General features: G+C 42.2%; 1 protein-coding gene across 2 annotated transcripts in view; it reads right to left on the bottom strand.

The window, feature by feature from the left end:
• The window catches only part of LOC124254735 (atrial natriuretic peptide receptor 1-like), a 733848-nt gene that overhangs the window by 468570 nt on the left and 246733 nt on the right, over positions 1–18545 (bottom strand). The window contains exon 1 of one of the 2 annotated variants that reach the window (XM_046688578.1): positions 308–617. The exons of the other annotated variant lie outside the window; for it this stretch is intronic. The gene's annotated coding sequence lies outside the window, so the exon portion shown is untranslated. Of the gene's footprint in view, positions 1–307; positions 618–18545 lie in introns of those variants that run through there. 2 annotated transcript variants of the gene reach the window in all.

Below are 18545 nucleotides of genomic sequence, written 5' to 3'. Positions count from 1 at the left end.
CTATTTCATGTAATTGGAATAAGATTAAAGAAGATGTGTTCAACGCTGACATTGACATGACTCCAATTAATCATAATACAATAACATGACACAACATGCGCGCATCTTACTGTCTGTTAAATTCAAAGCAACAGAAAATATATCACAGGGTGAAGACGATATAAAGTCACACGCGAGGTCGTTAGAACAACATCTAATGACAATGTAAACAAAACAACAGAATTTCACCTTCATGCTCACTTTAAAATGTGCATTTCAAATCATATTTACGACTGAAATATGGATCTGGTTTTCAATTAATTCTCACCTGTGACAAGGAAAGGATTCAGAACGAATTATCGGTGTAAAGCAAAACACTGCTTAATCCTCGGGTTTATCCTCATAGTGATCAACTGCAGCTGACGATTTCCTTGTACATAACAGTCCAAGCTTGGTCAGATTCAACACAGACCTCCCTGGCCGTATCCACGGCTCACAAGAAATGAAGGATAAACTACCATAGTCTACCTCAAAGACATGAATGGATCTCCCCAACTACCGCAGAACCGAAATCACTTAGCACTGTGTCAGACGTGGATCCTCTCCTCGTCCATGTCATCGAAAGGGACTTAAGATCGCAAAAGCCTTAATACTCGCCTTTACTGTCAAGTGATGTGTTTGTCTGTCGGGGCAGGGCATTATCTAAGGTATAGATTATGTTGAAAGTTATTGATCCACTCTCGTTAAGAGAGAGAGTCATTGTAAATATCCTTTCAAGGAAGGGCTATAAATATGCTATGAAGTGAACTAGTTGTAACTCGCGTGAGTGAACATATTATCTCTTTTAGAATTTCAGATTAGGTACTTTGTTGTTTTGTGTGATGGTATCTCAGCTGTATATATCACTGTAAATAATTGATCAGTTTGTCGTAAAACAGTGGTTGATATAATGAGCACTGCCTCATATTAATCAAGTAACACCTGCCATGATTCTGTTCACACCGAATGGCGAGATTGGCTCCGTTCTGCGAATCTATAATAGCGTTATGTCTGTAAGTTATGTAACGAAACGACGTTACTTCTGTTATGACCTTAAGATCGCTTAGTCTCGAGGACCTGGGCCTAGATTTTCGAAACTCTCTTAGCGCTAAGATAGTCGTAAGTTAATGTTTATGTATGGCACTTACGACTATCTTAGCGCTAAGAGAGCTTCGAAAATCTAGGCCCAGTTCCTGGAGATTCACAAACTGTTCGTAGTTGTACAACTGTCGTAAGTCTACAGCTTACGATAGACTTAAACTGCACTGACGCTTCGAACGATCTCAGCGCTTTGACCATCGTCCACGCTGAACAACTGGACCAGCGTTGGATGCACTCCTCTTTGCAGCAACCATATACCAACGCGCTTCCTGCGGGCGTTCCACAGGCTTGTGGCGTTAATTACACATAATTTGTCACAGAGTCATTTAAGGGGACCCGTGCATTTCTGGGCTTGGTGGGAACATCGAGTTCATAGCTTGTGGTATGTACAAAGTTTTATTAAACACGTGCATATATACCAGAAGCAGTTTGTGCAAGGTCAGAATATAATTAAAGTGACTTGTGAGCCGCGTGATCTTACGCTGATTTTCTGAATGTATAAAATTTACGTAGACACTAATAGCTCCATTCAGTTTGAAAAGGAGCCCCAGCGAGAGTCAGAACCTAAACCAAGACTTGTTTCGTTTAGGTATTTCTCGGTGCAGTAAAGGCTACCGGAAGGGCGATAATCCGGTTCAGGGCCTGTGGGACCGACAATGTGCCTCAGAGCACCTGGCCTCATCCAGCCAAGATCCAGCCAAGGTCACTTGACATGAAATCCGCCATCAATATAACAGTAAATCATGAGAACTGACAAAGCTGCACAACTCGTTCCGTTTGACTGACAGCAGCTGTTGTACATACTAATTAGCTACTGGAATAACGTGTTCGATCACCTGAACGTTGGCATGACTCACCCGCTATGACGAGGAGAATAATACAGTAAAATGTGGAAGCGATAATAAAATCCTATTTGGGATAAAGGCAGTGAATGACACATTTCGTTAAACTGAAGATTAACTGGTGAAGACAAAAACAACATTGTGCATTATCTCGGATAATGCCAAAGTTGTCATTCTTCTTTCGTTCTGTTCCAACTTTAATCTCTCCTGTTCAAACTTTTCGGTCTTCAGAAACGTTCAGGAACTGACAGTTTAAATGGCGATCCTCCATAAAAAGAAACGATTCTCTCATCAGGAAATACAGTTGGAAAAAGGCATATATTTAAGGCTCAACACGTCATTTATGATTTGCACTACAGTCATGCTGTTGTTCATTACTTAAGTGGGGTGTGTGGTAGCCCAGTGGCTAAAGCGTACGCTCGTCACGCCAAAGACCTGAGTTCGATTCCCCACATGGGTACAGTGTGTTGAGCCCATTTCTGGTGTCCCTCGCCGTGATGCTGTCTGGAATATTGCTAAAAGCGGCGTGAAACCATACTCACTCACTATTAAATACAAATATGTAAAAGAAAAAATAAATATAGTCTGTTGTGACATTGCTTTGTTATGGCGTTCTGAGATGTTTACAGGGTAACAAAACGCTTTTCTATAATCACACGAAATCATTGTACGAGCTCGACTTTGTCGTGAGCATGTATTTATGCATCACATAAAAAGTGAAAATATTAAGTGCTCGCAAAATGGTGGGCGCACCTGGCCTCAGACCACAGTTACCCCCGTTAACTTTTACCATGACCCGGAAGGAAAATAGGAGAATATAGTGCCTTGTTTAAATGGGCTGTTCTGTGTGTGTTAATTTTTTCAGGGTGACTTAAGATAGCTTAAATGAAAGGTAAGACATTGTACTTTATTGCAAAATATTTTTGGTCCACAATCTACACATGGTATTGACACCAGCCTTCCATGATTTGACCCCAAGTTCAAGGCTGTCTAGTGTGTTTCGGCTCGTAACGTCCGGTGACCATTGTTTACAGTGGATACAGCAAAATTGACATAGTCGATCCAGGCCCATATTTTGCCGGTTAAGTGACAAGTGGCAGGTTGTTCAGCATGCAACAGGAGAACAGACTACGACCGATATTAATTATGGTGGACTGGCATGTCACTGTAGATAGCAAAGAAGGAAAATAATTGTGGTCTGAGGCCACCTGGACCACCGGAGATACGAGACACAAATACCCGCAAAGGGAAGTCAATTATTTCACAGAAAACAAACAAAAAACGGGAATATACGCTATGATCAAAATAGGGACTTGCATCGGACATAAATTTGTCACTAATGCATTTAACCTCGATGACGGGTATGATTCTGGCACCCCCTGATTCAGGACTTATCTGGAATTCCAGCCCGCGATCACAAAGTTCTGACACACCAAAGGTACGCAACTCTGCATATCGAATTAAAATGCTTCGGAAACAGTGCCGCATCTATCCCTTTAAGTGTGTGGTTTGTAGACATGTAAAATGTGGACAGGAAAGAACCTATTCTTAAATGAAGCGGACCGCCTCCGTGGTGTAGTGGTTAGAGCGTCCGCCCAGAGAGCGGAAGGCCGCGGGTTCGATCCCCGGCCGCGTCATACCAAAAGACGTTAAAATATGGTACTTGTTGGTCCCTGCCTGCTGCTCGGCATTAATGGGTACAACAAGGACTGGTCGGCTCGGAGTCAATATAATGTGTCTGAGTGGGGTATTCATGCTTCACTGCGGCATGGTATATCAGTGAGCTAGCACTATAAAACCAGCTTCAGTCTGGGCTAGTACAAGCAGCCGCACATACACATACACACGCATGCACGTCGTCATATGAGCGAAATATTTTCAAGCACGACGTTAAACCCAATTTCACCTCACCTCACCTTAAATGAAGCAAATGTCGAATAAAATATGCGCTATTAAGCTGAATTACAATGTCACGTAATGCGCACAAAAGCGTTATCCTCAAAATTATCAGACGTTTAATCAGTCATACTACAGTTCACTGTTAAGGTAACAGAATTACAGGTTTCAAATACAGATAATGAGAATCCAAGCCAAAGTATTTTAAGCAAGACACAGTGTGCAGTTTCGTCTGCAACCTATATGTATAGTGATCAAATTGCATCATTCAGACGCAACGACTGTGAAGCACGCACCAGTTGATTCTTGTGATGGGATGTTGGACGTCAATGGTACCAATGTGATGGTAGAAATTGGTCAGTGTCCCATGTAACTGCCAGATAGGTCTAGATAATGGGTTGAGAAGATTGCAAATCCGCCCGAGAGCTGGGGCTTTAGCATCTCCAGTCACGTATATTGTCTGTCGGTGACTTATTGAAATTGATAAAATACTCTTTGGCGAATATATGTAACTAGTGTTCATCTTTGAAAGTGCTCGTGTGTAATTTGTTTGTTGATTGGCTCCATAGTCAGTAATATTCCAGCTTTTTCACGGCAGGACTTTTGTTATCGAGTCTGGGCCATATAGACTAATGGTGGCCGCAACGAGCAGTGATCCACGAGGATCACGATGACACGTGGTCGAGTCTTGACCACTTGTCCCAATATAGACCTTGCTAATGAAATCCACAGTGGTATGGACTTGTCATAATCCAGATCGATAGCTTGTGTAAAGCACATGTGAGTTCTCTTTTATGCCGCCCTGAATGGTATAAAGTTTATTGTGATACAGTGTCAGACATATGCTCAAAATTATTATAATGTCAGAAACCAAAGAGGTTTCGTGCTGAAAAATAAAGAATTATAATTCGGACGATCGAACATACAATCACCAACGATCCATACAGGCCTAATCTAACATGAATTGGTAGATATTTGGCACATGTGAAAATGCACAGCAAACATAGATCTTTTCATAATCACATTTTAAGACAAACCATGCTAAAGTGTATAGATATGTCTATCTGTCACGTAGATGTGTGAATGCACGTAAACAGGTGGGTATAAGCGAACACGAGTTACATCACGCGTGCATTGTATGTGAGTGAGTTAAGCCGCTTGTAGCAATATTCCAGGAATATCACGGTGGAAGAGACACCGGAATGGGCTTCACACATTGCGGGGAATCGAACCCGGGGCTTAGGCGTGTTGAGCGGACGCTGTAATCCTTGGCTATCCCATTGTATGTGTGTAACTGCGAGTCTATTCCTTCCTTTCTACCCATATTCCTTCCTTTCTACCTATTTATCTACCTGCCTATCTACCTTTCTATCTATCTATATGTCTATCTATCTACCTATCTATCTATCTATCTATCTATTTATCTAATGCAGCAGGATGAAATACTCATCTAGCCATCAGTACAAGAGCGTCAACCCAATTACAGCACTTGCAGTATGAAATTGAGGTTTCAAGCATGTATTGAAGAACTTTAGCGTTAACCATTTTTCCCAAGCATTCCACCTCCCGGTGTCTGTCTCACATTATCACCGTCCTCGACAGCCTACAATCGACTGAATGGATTGCCGGCCATGTCGCAGCAGCTGAATCCAATAGAAGCTGTTTGGGACCTGTTTTAGACCCAGATTTCAATCGTGGAGGACTCCTCCAAACACAGAGAACATGTTCTAGAGGATCTTCTAGGCGCTTATGTATGACATGCAGTGATGATATAGGACCGTTTAGGCTCCTCATGGTGGCCCATCACCCTACTGGAGTCGGGCTAGTGGGATTTCAACGGGGGAAGGGATTATTCAATCTTTCAGGTAATTGTTATTTTTGGTGCATTACCAGATTGAAACGACGTACCGTAGCCATACATTTCAACCGGCATGCGTGAGGTTTCGGCGAACTGGTTCAATGGATATAGAAATATTTTGTGACTATCTGCCTTCAATGATAAAGAATACGTTTTCGGTTTACCATGAAAGTTACATCATTGAATATAGTATGGGCGCTTGTAATTTGAAAAACTACATTTACGTAATGAAATAGCGGATATTATTTGAAAACAGTTAACTAAGTGGAATGGTTTCCACAAATCAATGAATATTTCCCTTTTTGCCTGTTTCCACGCGGTTTTTCCTCAACTTGTCAAGAACAATTTGCACCATTTAGTGTTTGAAACACATGACATCTGGGACAACAACTGACTGCTGATGAATAGAAGTGTTCTAGCTTCCACGAGTAAGGGTTGAGAGCACATAGAGTCTATCCCCTTGTGTCTACATCAGTGTATTGTTATGCAAGAGTATGAGTCGAGTTTTATGCCGCTGGTTCCATTATGCCAGTTGTGTCACACACAAGATGGCCTCTTACAACCTTTTACAACAACTCAACCGTGAGTGAGTTGAGTTTTACGCTCTCTTTAGCAATGTTATGGCAATATCATGGGGGGTATCAAAAATAAGATTCACACACTGTGCCGATGAGGGGAATCGAATCCGGGTTTTCGACGTGACGAGCGAACGCTTTAACCACTAGACTAACCCGCCTCCCACTGAGGAAAGAAAGCAACTATCAGTCCCAAGCGAGACAAATCCGGTATACAGGTGCCCACCACACTGCCCTAAAGTATGGTACAGTTGACATTTCAAAGGTTTTATAGGAGAGCGAAATGGCCTTTTCTTTATTTTGTTATACCCGGGGATAACTTCAGGTGACAGAAACCTGTGATCGATAGTTGGAATCCCAGATTACGCTAATGTTTCTGGGCTTCTACTGACACATTGTGAAATAACGCTTAAAGCACCAAACTAGCTCATATAAATCAGTGAAAAACTCACATCGAAAGTGTCATATATATTACGTTACAGTCAAAACACGACAATATACCAATTACGTCTTCTTGAAAAGCAATATTGTGTCCCACAGGCCATTAGAGCACGGTACACTCATCGTTAAGGAAATAACTCTTCTGTTCTATTACTGCGAATTACGAAATAGGCGCCATGTGCATGTAATATAATGAAGATAATTACAGCACCAGTGTTTGCCATGTTTGAAAGACTCATTGTTTGCAGTAGAAGACGTTAGAAGCTCAGTAGAATAAGGTTTTTGAATAATTGAACCAGTAGTATTCTCTCGTCACAGACAACAGTCTTCAAGTTAATAGTCAACACTGCCAAGTCAGTGTTATTGCTGTCGTTATTGGTGTTGTCAAGAAATAGAACGTTGAAGTTGATTTAATGTATCTAAATATTGTTTTGTTCTTTTGGAAATACTTTTTTCTTGTCAATTACGTCGTTCCTTGTTGATTAAGGTGCTGTGAATAAATGTTAGGTTTATGACGGCAGTAAGTAAATAATCGTGTCTCAACTAGACAAACAAGTTAGTGATATTACAAGCAACGCTATTACAGATTTTCAAAGACTGAACCGAGTTCTGACTACAGCGAAATCGGGCATCACCTCATATGACCGGACTTGGTTTCAGGGCGTAGCCTAACTAGGAAGCTTCGTGGGGTATCTGTCACGCCTTGTGTCTCTGTCTTAGAAGCGAAGTAGTAATTATGTCGTCGATACAGAACTGGTTCGGAGGTGACGCGTAGTGGCGGCATGTGGTCCCGTGCGTACACAGCTCAGGTCACGAAACAGTTGAAGTTAAGCAACGTCGAGCTCGGAGACTCCTTGGATGGGTGACCGTGTTTGGCAGCTTGACTCCTGAGAGTTTCTAGGACTTCAGTCCTACCCCACAACGAAGCACATGTGAAACATGTGGTCTCACCTTAGGCAAGTGAGTTTGTTCAAAATCGCCTCTGTTCACCCAGCAGAAAATGGATACACGGTTGGATAAAGTCACGTGATTATAACCTTCTAGCAGCTTGGGTTATCCGGAGTATTATGTGAACAGCGTCAGTGAGCAACTATTCAGATGGATACTAGGCGCTATATATATGGTTTATTACTATATGAACGGTTTTAGAGAGTACGTAGGGTTGACCATACTAGAACAATGTTATTGTGTGGGGGGTTGTGTTCACCAATTGTTCCCTTTTTGGGAATCGAGCTCGGAACATCGGCATCTAATGGCAAGGACAACCTCTGTGTATTGAACATTAGGTTAAAACAGCAGAGGTTTTATTTTATCATACAATGGATAGCGTACTCGGCAGGATAGAGCCAACACATATTTTCGGTATCCATATCCATATACGGATATCGATGGAAAATAGAGAGGTCATATGCAAATTCTAGGGACTACTTTCAAAGTGTAAACTAACATGGCGTCACGCCCATCTATCAGCGATAGTGTCCGGATTGGCGGCCGTTGTTACGGTACTGGCAGTGCTTTGATCCCCCCCAAAAAATCATGTCTGGTAATAATGGATGGAGAGAATTAGGAAGCGAAGATAGGGGGAAAACAGCCTTCGGAACTTCAGAAAATTAAGACTCGCTTCTTTTAGGGATAAAGCACAGCAGTAAGAGGTGTGTGTAAGGTGTTTTCTGGACGGTTGGGCTATGATTACAGAAATTTAAACTTTGGATGCTGATGATCATTTAGATGATACACGTCAGGGTCCGTGTGGTATGACCTACATGAACCATGACTCAAGTCAATAGGCAATAGATGCTTGTATGCGTAATTACCATAATACCTGCATTCACCGTGGGATCACGAACTCTACGATGTGAGAAAACTGCGATATGTTCACTGAATCATTCCTTTCGATTTCGTTGATCGAAATGTCACCAAATGTATAGCACGACACATTGAATGAGACGCATTATTATTCTAAGTGTTTGAAAACATTTATTTTTCTGATGCCACATCCTTTAATATTTCTTCCACATCGCCGTTGAGGATAACGTGCTGGCCTCCAGTTTGGAATCAGCGGGATCAAGTCGTCAAGTCAGTGTACAAACATCGTTTCGTCATTGCCAAGTGGTGTTTCACTACCAACTGAATTAATTCAGGCTAAAAGAGGAAATGTTTCCTAGGTATCGCGTATCGGCGCGCCAGTCATTTGTAAGGGGCAAAAAATGTTTTCAACTTCCCGTTGGAGGCCGAAGCATAACTTAATTTCCAAACCATAATAATGGCTGACGAAACATATTTTATGAAAGGTTCGAGTTCAACTATTGCCCAGTTGTGCCTGTTGATGTTCTTGAAATGGATGTGGAGTGTTCTTTCCGCATCGCTTTTACTTTCAATATATGACACATATTAAGTCCTGCCGCCTCTCAGTTTTAAGAATAGTGCCAGATTGAGATAACATTTCAATGCAGTTTAATGTCCGGTAAAGAGCCATTGTTTAGACTGTACATATAATTCCAAATCAAACTGTTTGCATTCGTGTTTCGGCTACCCGGAACCAACAACTTTGCGATTAACATTCTTTCAACAAACGACAACAGATGTTTATAAACGTGATACATCTCCTGTATTATCTCATTACTTGACGTTTTTGAAAGACGAAAACAGGGACAAAGAAAGCAATGAAGAAATAAGTTAATGATCCAGATATAGAGGACAACCGAAGGAGGTCTTTAAGAAGCATAGAAGAGTCAAAACTGTCACTCACAGATTCTTAACGAAGCTTATTCTGAGTAATACAATGCCATGATGCTTTCGCAAAGCGATGAAATATGACTCATTGAAGAATGTATAAACGACATTTAACCATTAGTTGCATGGTTCTTGTGTCCCTTAACGTCCTTTTTCAGCTTCCAAACCTCCCAACGGAGCCATAATCTGAGAACAAATGTCTTTATTATTGTTTTTTGGCCTTGCATTACTCGATCTGTTATAGCTCTTACGCATGGCACGTGCTGTTACTTTTTGTGCTTTGTAAGCAATGTGTTATTAGCGCTTAAGTTTCCTAACAGATGACAGAGTAACTCGAAAGATGGTCACGTGATTATTGGTAATTCATCCGCAGGGTTGGACACGTTGTGGAGGATCCCGTTTATATGCCAACGTCATTTCTCCATACCGCCTCCTTGGTGTAGAGGATAGGGTGTCTGCTTGGAGTCAAGGGTCCGTGTTTGAATCCCCTGCCATGTCCTATCAGTAGATGGCGCTTGTTGCTACTCTGCTTGACATTCGGCTTCATGGTGTAAAACAGTTTTCTGTGTCAGGGATCGGTGAGGTGGTCTAGTGGTTGATTCGCTCTTCACGCCGAAGACCAGGGTTCAACTCCCCACAAGCGTTCAACAGGTGCATTACATTTCTGGTGTCCTCGCCGTGATATTGATGGAATGTTGCTAAGAGCGGCGTAAAACTATTATACTATAGTGTCTGATGTAGGTATCGGTCTTACTCTGCAGCATGGTATCACAGTGGGTTAGCAAATTAAAACCGGTGTAAGTGAGTATAGTTTTACGCCGCTTTCAGCAATATTCCATCAACATCATGGACGGGGATGTCTGGTCACACATTGTAACGTTTTAACCACTAGGCTACCCCACCGCCCCCCAAAAGCCGATATGAGTGAGCATTTATTCAAACACCTGCCCATCGCAAAAATGCATCAGGTGTTCTTAAACGCGACCGAAACCATTGTTCACTTCACCTTAAGGGAGATATATTATAACGTAAAGGTTCAAAACATAATATATTGACCATACGCATCATACCAGCGAGACCTTGACCTTGTCATTCTTTTCACCGCAAAATAACCAGTTTGAGCTTGTATTCTGTTTTTACGTTATTACCGTTTGACGGAAGTGAATGGCAACGTCAAAAATGTCGGAATAAACTCTGCTGTTAGAACTTTTATGCGCTGATTAGTGACATTGATGTGTATAATTATTCAGCTTCAGAAATATTTCATCCGTGTAAGTGAGTGATGAAGCATTGACCATGATATTGGTTTTTCGTCCTTGACACTACGCGTGTCAGCGTGACACCGAAGCGAGGAGATGAAGGAATCTAAGTTTGAATTTTGTTTTATCTCCGTTCACTCTTTGACTTTGTATGAAGAAAAATCACGATTCTCATTTTCCCAGGTTGCAGCTGCATGTAACTGTAGAATCCTCCCAGCTGTCCTATCGACGTGGTTGTTGCCACCTTTAGCTTGATAATGTAGCAGGGCGTGGTGTCATCCCACAGATGACATCCTTACCTTGTCAGCTTACTGACTGGGTTAACCTCTTTGGTCATGTGGACAAGGCGTCCGACTTCTGATCAGAAGGTCCGTGGTTCGAATCCCAGCACGGGACTCGGAAATTTTACTGCCGCTACATCGGCGCCCAACTTGGGGCTGAGCACTATCATATCAAATTTGAGCAAAATAAGTCTCAGTACCAAACTATGCGGCTCGGGACGTGCCTTCTGTTGAAGGGGGAGTATGTAGCAGGGCGTAGTGTCATCCCACAGATGACATCCTTACCTTGTCAGCTTGCTGACGGGGTTAACCTCTTTGGTCATGTGGACAAGGCGTCCGACTTCTGATCAGAAGGTCCGTGGTTTGAATCCCAGCACGGGACTCGGAAATTTTACTGCCGCTACAATAACAGTGCAGAAACCTACATCGAAACGTCACGATATGGAATAAACAAGAAAATGTCTTCCATAAAGCTGAATGCTTCACTTTTGTTGTCACTGCAGCCACGCTACGATCGAAAACAGGGACCCGATACAACACGTTCGTAATGTTACAAACTAACGTAACTGTAAAGTTTTCATGCGCTTACGAAGGACGTAGATCCACGAACGCTTTGTGGTTCAGGCCTGTGCTGTAACAGTGGACGATTATCCAAACTATTTATTCCGAAGCCCTGTGGTAAAGCGTTGTGCAATCAAGCCGAATAGTGAGTGAGTGAGCGAGCGAATCGTACCAGTGGTGCACCAGTGATTGATATTGTGAACAGCGATCCACGATGGCGGAGTCGGATGATCAAGTCACCGCGTCGAATCACCAGATCCAACAAAGATTTGAGACCAGTTAACAGTTGTGAGTACCGCCAAGCAATGTCTCAGCAACATCACGGCGGGGTATACTGGAAATCGAACCGCTGTAAATGTCATTCTGGTTCCCTTGCGTCCTCCCCTGGTGTGATATATGGAAGTGAAGATCCGGGTTAGAATTGATCTTCAGTATCCCATGCTTGTCATAGGAGGCGGGTGGTCAGGCTTGATGACTTGGTTGAACATGTAATCGTATCCCAATTGTGTAGATCGATGATCATGATGTTGATCACTGGATTGTCTGGTCCAAATTCGACTATTTACAAACCGCCGCCAAATAGCTGGAATATTACTAGTGGGGCTTAAAACTAAACTCACTCACTCACTCACTCACTATATGGCAGGGAAGTCCATTTACTGCGCTTTGCAGTGAATGACCCATTACAGATTTACCCCGCCTTTACTACAAATGTAACTTCAGTGTATTTATTACAAAAAAAGCAAATTTTCAACAATCCTTTTAAAGGCACGCACAAAAACAAAAATCCGGCTGTTAATTTCTAGTGGACAAAATCGAACGTTAGGTGTACCAACAGCACGTATGGATGTGTCATTTAACTTGTCTCAGGGCTTTAGTGAGAGCGGTGATTAGTGATTTGTGTTAGTTTATTGACGACATTGCAGCGTCGCTAACTCATAATGCACCTGCCACCTCCGCTGACGGCGATTCAGTCACGGAATCTTATATCTCTGCTGCAATGCTGATTGCTACTATTGAACAAACTGCACCTGGAAAAGCTCCAGGGATTTGGGGCTTATCAATAGCTTTTTGTTTATGACACACCTGTATGTTGTGTAGATGTGGTATGAAATAACATGATTATATCTTGTATAGCGTTATGTATCACATAAATGGGATCATGGTGTTATAATGTCTTTTAACAAGAAAGGAAATGCACATAATCACTATATTTACCGATCATTGACATTGCTGAAACCCGACGTACAATATTCACATAAATACTGACTAATTGGTTATTGTTGTGGTCGAACTTGGACGGCTTGATAGTTGAGGGAGAGACTATAATTTAAGGCCGCTTTCTGCATGACCGTCAACGGACAGTTAGCGTTAGCATTTTCATAAATTCGCATAATATTTAAACTTAACATAATTATATACACTCTTAAAAAAAGAAAAAGAAACGCAGAGGCGTTTTCAGCAGTTCATTTCGATAATTTTGACAGCAATCGTTACTAAGACAATTCCCATGTTTGAATCCCATGAATCATGCCGTCTTTGTTGTGTATTGCGCGCAAGCGCATCCCAAAATGTCCTTGTAAATGTTTGTCACAATAAATGAAATTAAACAATACATGAAAAGTGCATAGCGAAAAGGTTTTCCACGTAATGCACGTGCAGTGTGTCGGAAACATGAGTAGAGACAATGCCAAGATTGGATACTATGGACCGAAATATCGCCATTAAACGATTGGAATCACGGGAGTCCCAGTCTGCTGTTGCAAGGAACTGTGAAAAAAAGTCCACCACAGCACCATATCTCGATTATGGCATCGATATACCCGTTTCAATTCGACCCAAGTTCGTCCCAGAAGTGGAACACCAAGAGTGAACACCAAGAGTGACCGATTCTGCTCAGGGCCGATTTGCTACAGCCACGGACACTGCAGGACATGTGCCTGGTCTTCGAAGAATTTCCAACCAAACCATCAGACTAACTCGTCTGAGAGAAGTGGGAAGTCGAGTAGATGGACCAAAAGTTGGACCTGTCCTTACACGACTACACCGACAACAACGTGTCCAATGGTGCAACAGGGTACAGCCATGGAACCTGGGGAACGCGTGGGACGCGTTTGGTTGAGGGATGAATAACCTTTCCTTCTGCAACGACGGAATGGAAAACAACGCGTCTATCGACGTCGACACGAACGATGCGCGTTCCACAGGTGAACAGATTTTGTGGAGGAAGCGTCAGGAAGTAGGGAGATCAGATGTAGATCAGAGCTAGTGGTGGTTCAATGCAATCTTACAGCAAATCGCTACATCAACCAAATCCTCACCTCTTCCCAATTTTTAACCGCTCGAGGGAACTGTTTCAATACGCCAACGCTCGACCCCACACAGCTCGTGTAACAGGTGCCCATCTCGCCAATGCAAACGTCAGTGTCCTTCTCTGGCCTTCCAAATTGCCTAATCTCAACTCCATCGAGCATCTATGGGACGAACGTCCGTAAAGGTACCATCTTCTTTAGACACTAGCAGAACTTGCCAACGTGTTGCAAGAGGAATGGCGATGAAGTCCCCAAGCAAAAATCCGACGACTTGTGCAATCCTTTGCAAGGCAGTGTCGAGCAGTGACGGCTGCAAGGTAGGTGTCACTAGGTCACCTGAACGACCCCTTGTGTCCACACATGTGCAGTGGGTGAACTGAATTAATGCTGACAATACACATGTCCATCCCTGTGTGGAATTTCCTTCATCTGTGTTCAAGCTGAATTGACGTATGCACACTTAAATACGTTCAATACATTTCATTATTTTTGGCCTGTGCGTTTCTGTTTTGAAGGGTTTATGACTATTAATCTTAAAATGTGGACGTCTTTGCCCCTTCATAGATTTCGATAGTAGTTTATGACCTGGTGCACAGATATGGGCTGTTACATATTTTAGCATAGTGGTTATGGGTTTAGATTATTCAGGGTGGTTTAGAACATGTACATATAAGACGGTTGTACAGATGCAATTCAAGTAGAATTGAAGCAGGGGTTTCAGATCCCATCAGTCTGTCTCCCTTTTCATCAACAATTTGACGAAATTTGTTTAAAGCCGTAGTTAGCAAATATTTCTTATACCTCCTACATGACGGCGATCTGTAAATACGCGAGTCTGGACCAGATAGTCCAGTGACTGAAAGCATGTGTATCAATCTACACAATTGGTTTACACCACATCATCGGGACACACCCTCTTACGACACGCATGGGTTGCTGCAAACATATTTTAACCCACATCTGGGGGACTACATCCACAATTCTGCGAAAACCTTGGAAAATCCCAGGTATTAATAAACCAAAAATCAAAATCAAATCATTCTGATCATTTAGACATTTTAATCTAAATCCCGATTCTCCCAACTGGACATTAAAGACTGTTCCATTCTTTTTTAACAAACAGTTCGTATTACAAACTAAAATAAACTGCTGCTTACTAATTGAAAAGGATGTGCGCTTAAAATAATACTCATCAAACGATCCTTTCAGTCTTATCGTAAACTGCAAAACACGGTGCTTGCGCAGCAACGCGTGAGAACCACGAGCAAACATGGCGGAACGAGAGCAAGGGGAAAGAGCGGTTGAGAAGAAATTCAACTATTTACTGTATCAGTAAGCATAACTACAGGTAATGACTGCTGTCAATCGAGTTAAATAAAGTCATTTGTACATAAAATGTCAGTTTTTGAACGCTGACGACTCGTAAATGAAGTGTTCTGAACACACACTGGGCGAGACGTGGACTCGACGCAACACAACGAGGGACAGTCACTCACAGGTGCACTCGCACAGTGCTGGTGTACTGAATGACCTAGCGATCAGCTGATCGGTGCGCCTTTCTTCGCTGGGGAGTTGATCCTCCGACCCCTAGGCTTGCTGACCAAATGTATTAGGTAAAATACACATGTTTACATTTCTATTATTGTGTTGTGTTACAAGATACCGGGCCTCAAACTTGAAGTAGCTCCGGCAAAGAGGAATTTTCACTGCAGTGAACCTACAAAATCTTTGAACATATCAAAATATCCCTTTTCTTCAACCAGAAATCTTCGTCTTTCACACTTAAGTATATAATAAGTTGTTCTCCATGTCGCTGTAGAATTTACCAGGAAGTAACATGTGAAAGTCATCCTCTATAAATACAGGACAGAAAGGACATACTCGGTGCGGCACGCTGTCGTCCAATATTCACCTTGAAATCTGATAGTCTGAGTGTCTATTAGTCATTTCAATTTAATCACCTTTGAAAGTTCGGCCCATATATCAATGATAATTAACACCTCACTGACAACATTCACGATCAATCACTGTTGAAATTCCATAGTGTCGGTCGTTTTGAATCCCTGTACGTAAATATATTGCAACACACTGCCACAGTAACTAACGTTCTTATGAGGTTCTTAAAGAGACCTTTTTTTCATCTAATGGTGTTTAACTGAAGGCGAATTTTTTTTTACCGTTTTAGAAATGAAGTAAATTGCAAAATCAATGCAGTACAAACCGCCCAAACAGAACACTGATCTAAGACTGACTGACTGACTTGGTTTTACGCCGCTTTTAGCAATATTCAAGCAACATCACGGCGGGGGACACCAGAAATGGGCTTCACACATTGTGCCCATGGGGGGATTCGAACCCGGGTCTTCGGCGTGACGAGCCAACGCTTTAACCATTAGGCTACCCCACCGCCCCACTGATCTAAGAAGAAAGTGTTACGTCTTTTTTGGTAAAAGATGCGAACTCTATTTTTTAAATACTTCTTACACGGACCAAAAAAGTTATTGTCCAGTGCAAACCCTTTTTATATTAAAACGCTTAGGTCAATTTATCTCGTCAAGAAAACAGAGAAAACATACTTGGTTTACTGTAACATAATATGTAACAGTAATACTGTTACATTTAGAAGGTGTCTTCAACTTCTACATGGAAATTAATATTCAACCAGTAGATTAACAAACACTTCATATTATTCAATGTATATTCCAGCAATAGCATAACGAAGGGGTCTGCATATTTCGAGTATAAGGTGGAACTATCATGCATATACCTACATTGCAATAAAGCGAGCATTGGCAGTATGAGAGTTATGTCACAGTGTTATCGTGGTGTGGTGAGTAAGTGAGTGAGTATAGTTTTACTCCACCTTTAGCAATATTCCAGCAATATCACGGCAGGGGACACCAGAATTGTGCTTCACACATTGTACCCATGTGGGGAATAGAACCCGGGTCTTCGGTGTGACGAGCGGACGCTTTAACCACTTGACTACCCCACCGCCCATTACAGGATCAATAGGAAACTTATTGATTAAGGTCCCTGCTATGTAGGCGTCTGTGCATTCTCATGAAATTTGGTTTACGGGATTTTCAACTACTTTGTGTCTAAACGTCTGCTGAAAAAGTGACATCTACGATGACATGACGATGATTGATGAACATCTAGATAAAAACCAATAGTAATAACAACCTGTTCTTATTCCCCAGCGATAACCCAGTGCAGCTTCAAAGGTTGTACGCACTCTAAATTGAAATGGAATACGGCAGAATGCAGTCATTTTACTGACTGACTGACTGAGTATGGTTTTACGCCGTTTTAGCAATATTCCAGCAATATCACGGCGGGGGTCACCAGAAATGGGCTTCACACATTGTACCCATGTGGGGAATCGAACCCGGGCCTTCGGCGTGACGAGCCAACGCTTTAACCACTAGGCTACCCCACCGCCCCAGTTATTTTACAGTCATAGGATCAGGGCCGCTCAAGTGTCTCGCATCATTATGAAGTTCACAGTCAAGCAGCGTTGTCCTGGCAGTATTGACGATGCCCAGGTAAACATATTGTCATTGTTATCCTATCGCATGGTGGGATCGGACTCAATATGCTGTGTATTATTTGGTCAAACAGTTCTGTGTGCTGACAATATAAAACTGCCATTAGTCCGGGTGAGATCAAGCAACACGCACGCACGCACGCACGCACGCACACATACACACCTGCGCGCGCAGCAATATATAACTGACGCAACACTGTTAAGTGAAATCAACTAGGACCCCGATACCCAACTGAGATTGCGAATACTAACTTGTGTTAGTAATGACGAAATATGTTCTTCTGTATTGAACATAAATACTATTGTTAAATGTCATAAAAGCGGTAACTGAATATAATTAATAACGATTATTATACGAATAGTAATCATGAAAAGATTTAAAGGAGTCAGCATACTGTATCTGAGTAGGGTATCTCAGCGGGCGAGCGCTACAAAACAGCCAAACTTGCATTTGTTCAGACTACTAAGAGGGGCGGTGGGGTAGCCTAATGGTTAAAGCGTTGGCTCGTCACGCCGAAGACCCGGGTTCGAATCCCCACATGGGCACAATGTGTGAAGCCCATTTCTGGTGTCCCCCGCCGTGATGTTGCTGGAATATTGCTAAAAGCGGCGTAAAACCAAACCAGTCAGTCAGTCAGACTACTAAGAGAGGTCTCACACTCTCTCTCTCTCTCACACACACACACGCACGCACGCACGCACGCACAAATATCGCCATACATGTTAAATAGTCTTAAGATTTAAAGGAGTCATCATACTGTATCTGATAAGGGTATCTCAGCGGGCGAGGGCTACAAAACAGCCAAACTTGCATTTGTTCAGACTACTAAGAGAGGTCACACACACACACACACACACACACACACACACACACACACACACACACACACACACACACACACACACACACACACATATCGCCATACATGTTAAATAGTATTGAATGCGACATTAAATCATACCGCCTTAACCTCACATCGACGTCTCACCGAAACAGTTTTAAAATCAAATTAAAAGTAAAAACACCGTGATCAACGATTGTTTGATTTCCAAAGAAACATATTTATGGGGATCTATGTGGTAAATGTTATTGTTCTTATTGTAATATCTGGATTTAT

Source organism: Haliotis rubra, unplaced genomic scaffold (assembly GCF_003918875.1).
Source record: "Haliotis rubra isolate DU_JTF1 unplaced genomic scaffold, ASM391887v1 Scf58, whole genome shotgun sequence".
Classification (NCBI taxonomy): domain Eukaryota; kingdom Metazoa; phylum Mollusca; class Gastropoda; order Lepetellida; family Haliotidae; genus Haliotis; species Haliotis rubra.
This window is presented reverse-complemented; position numbering and strand designations above follow the sequence as displayed.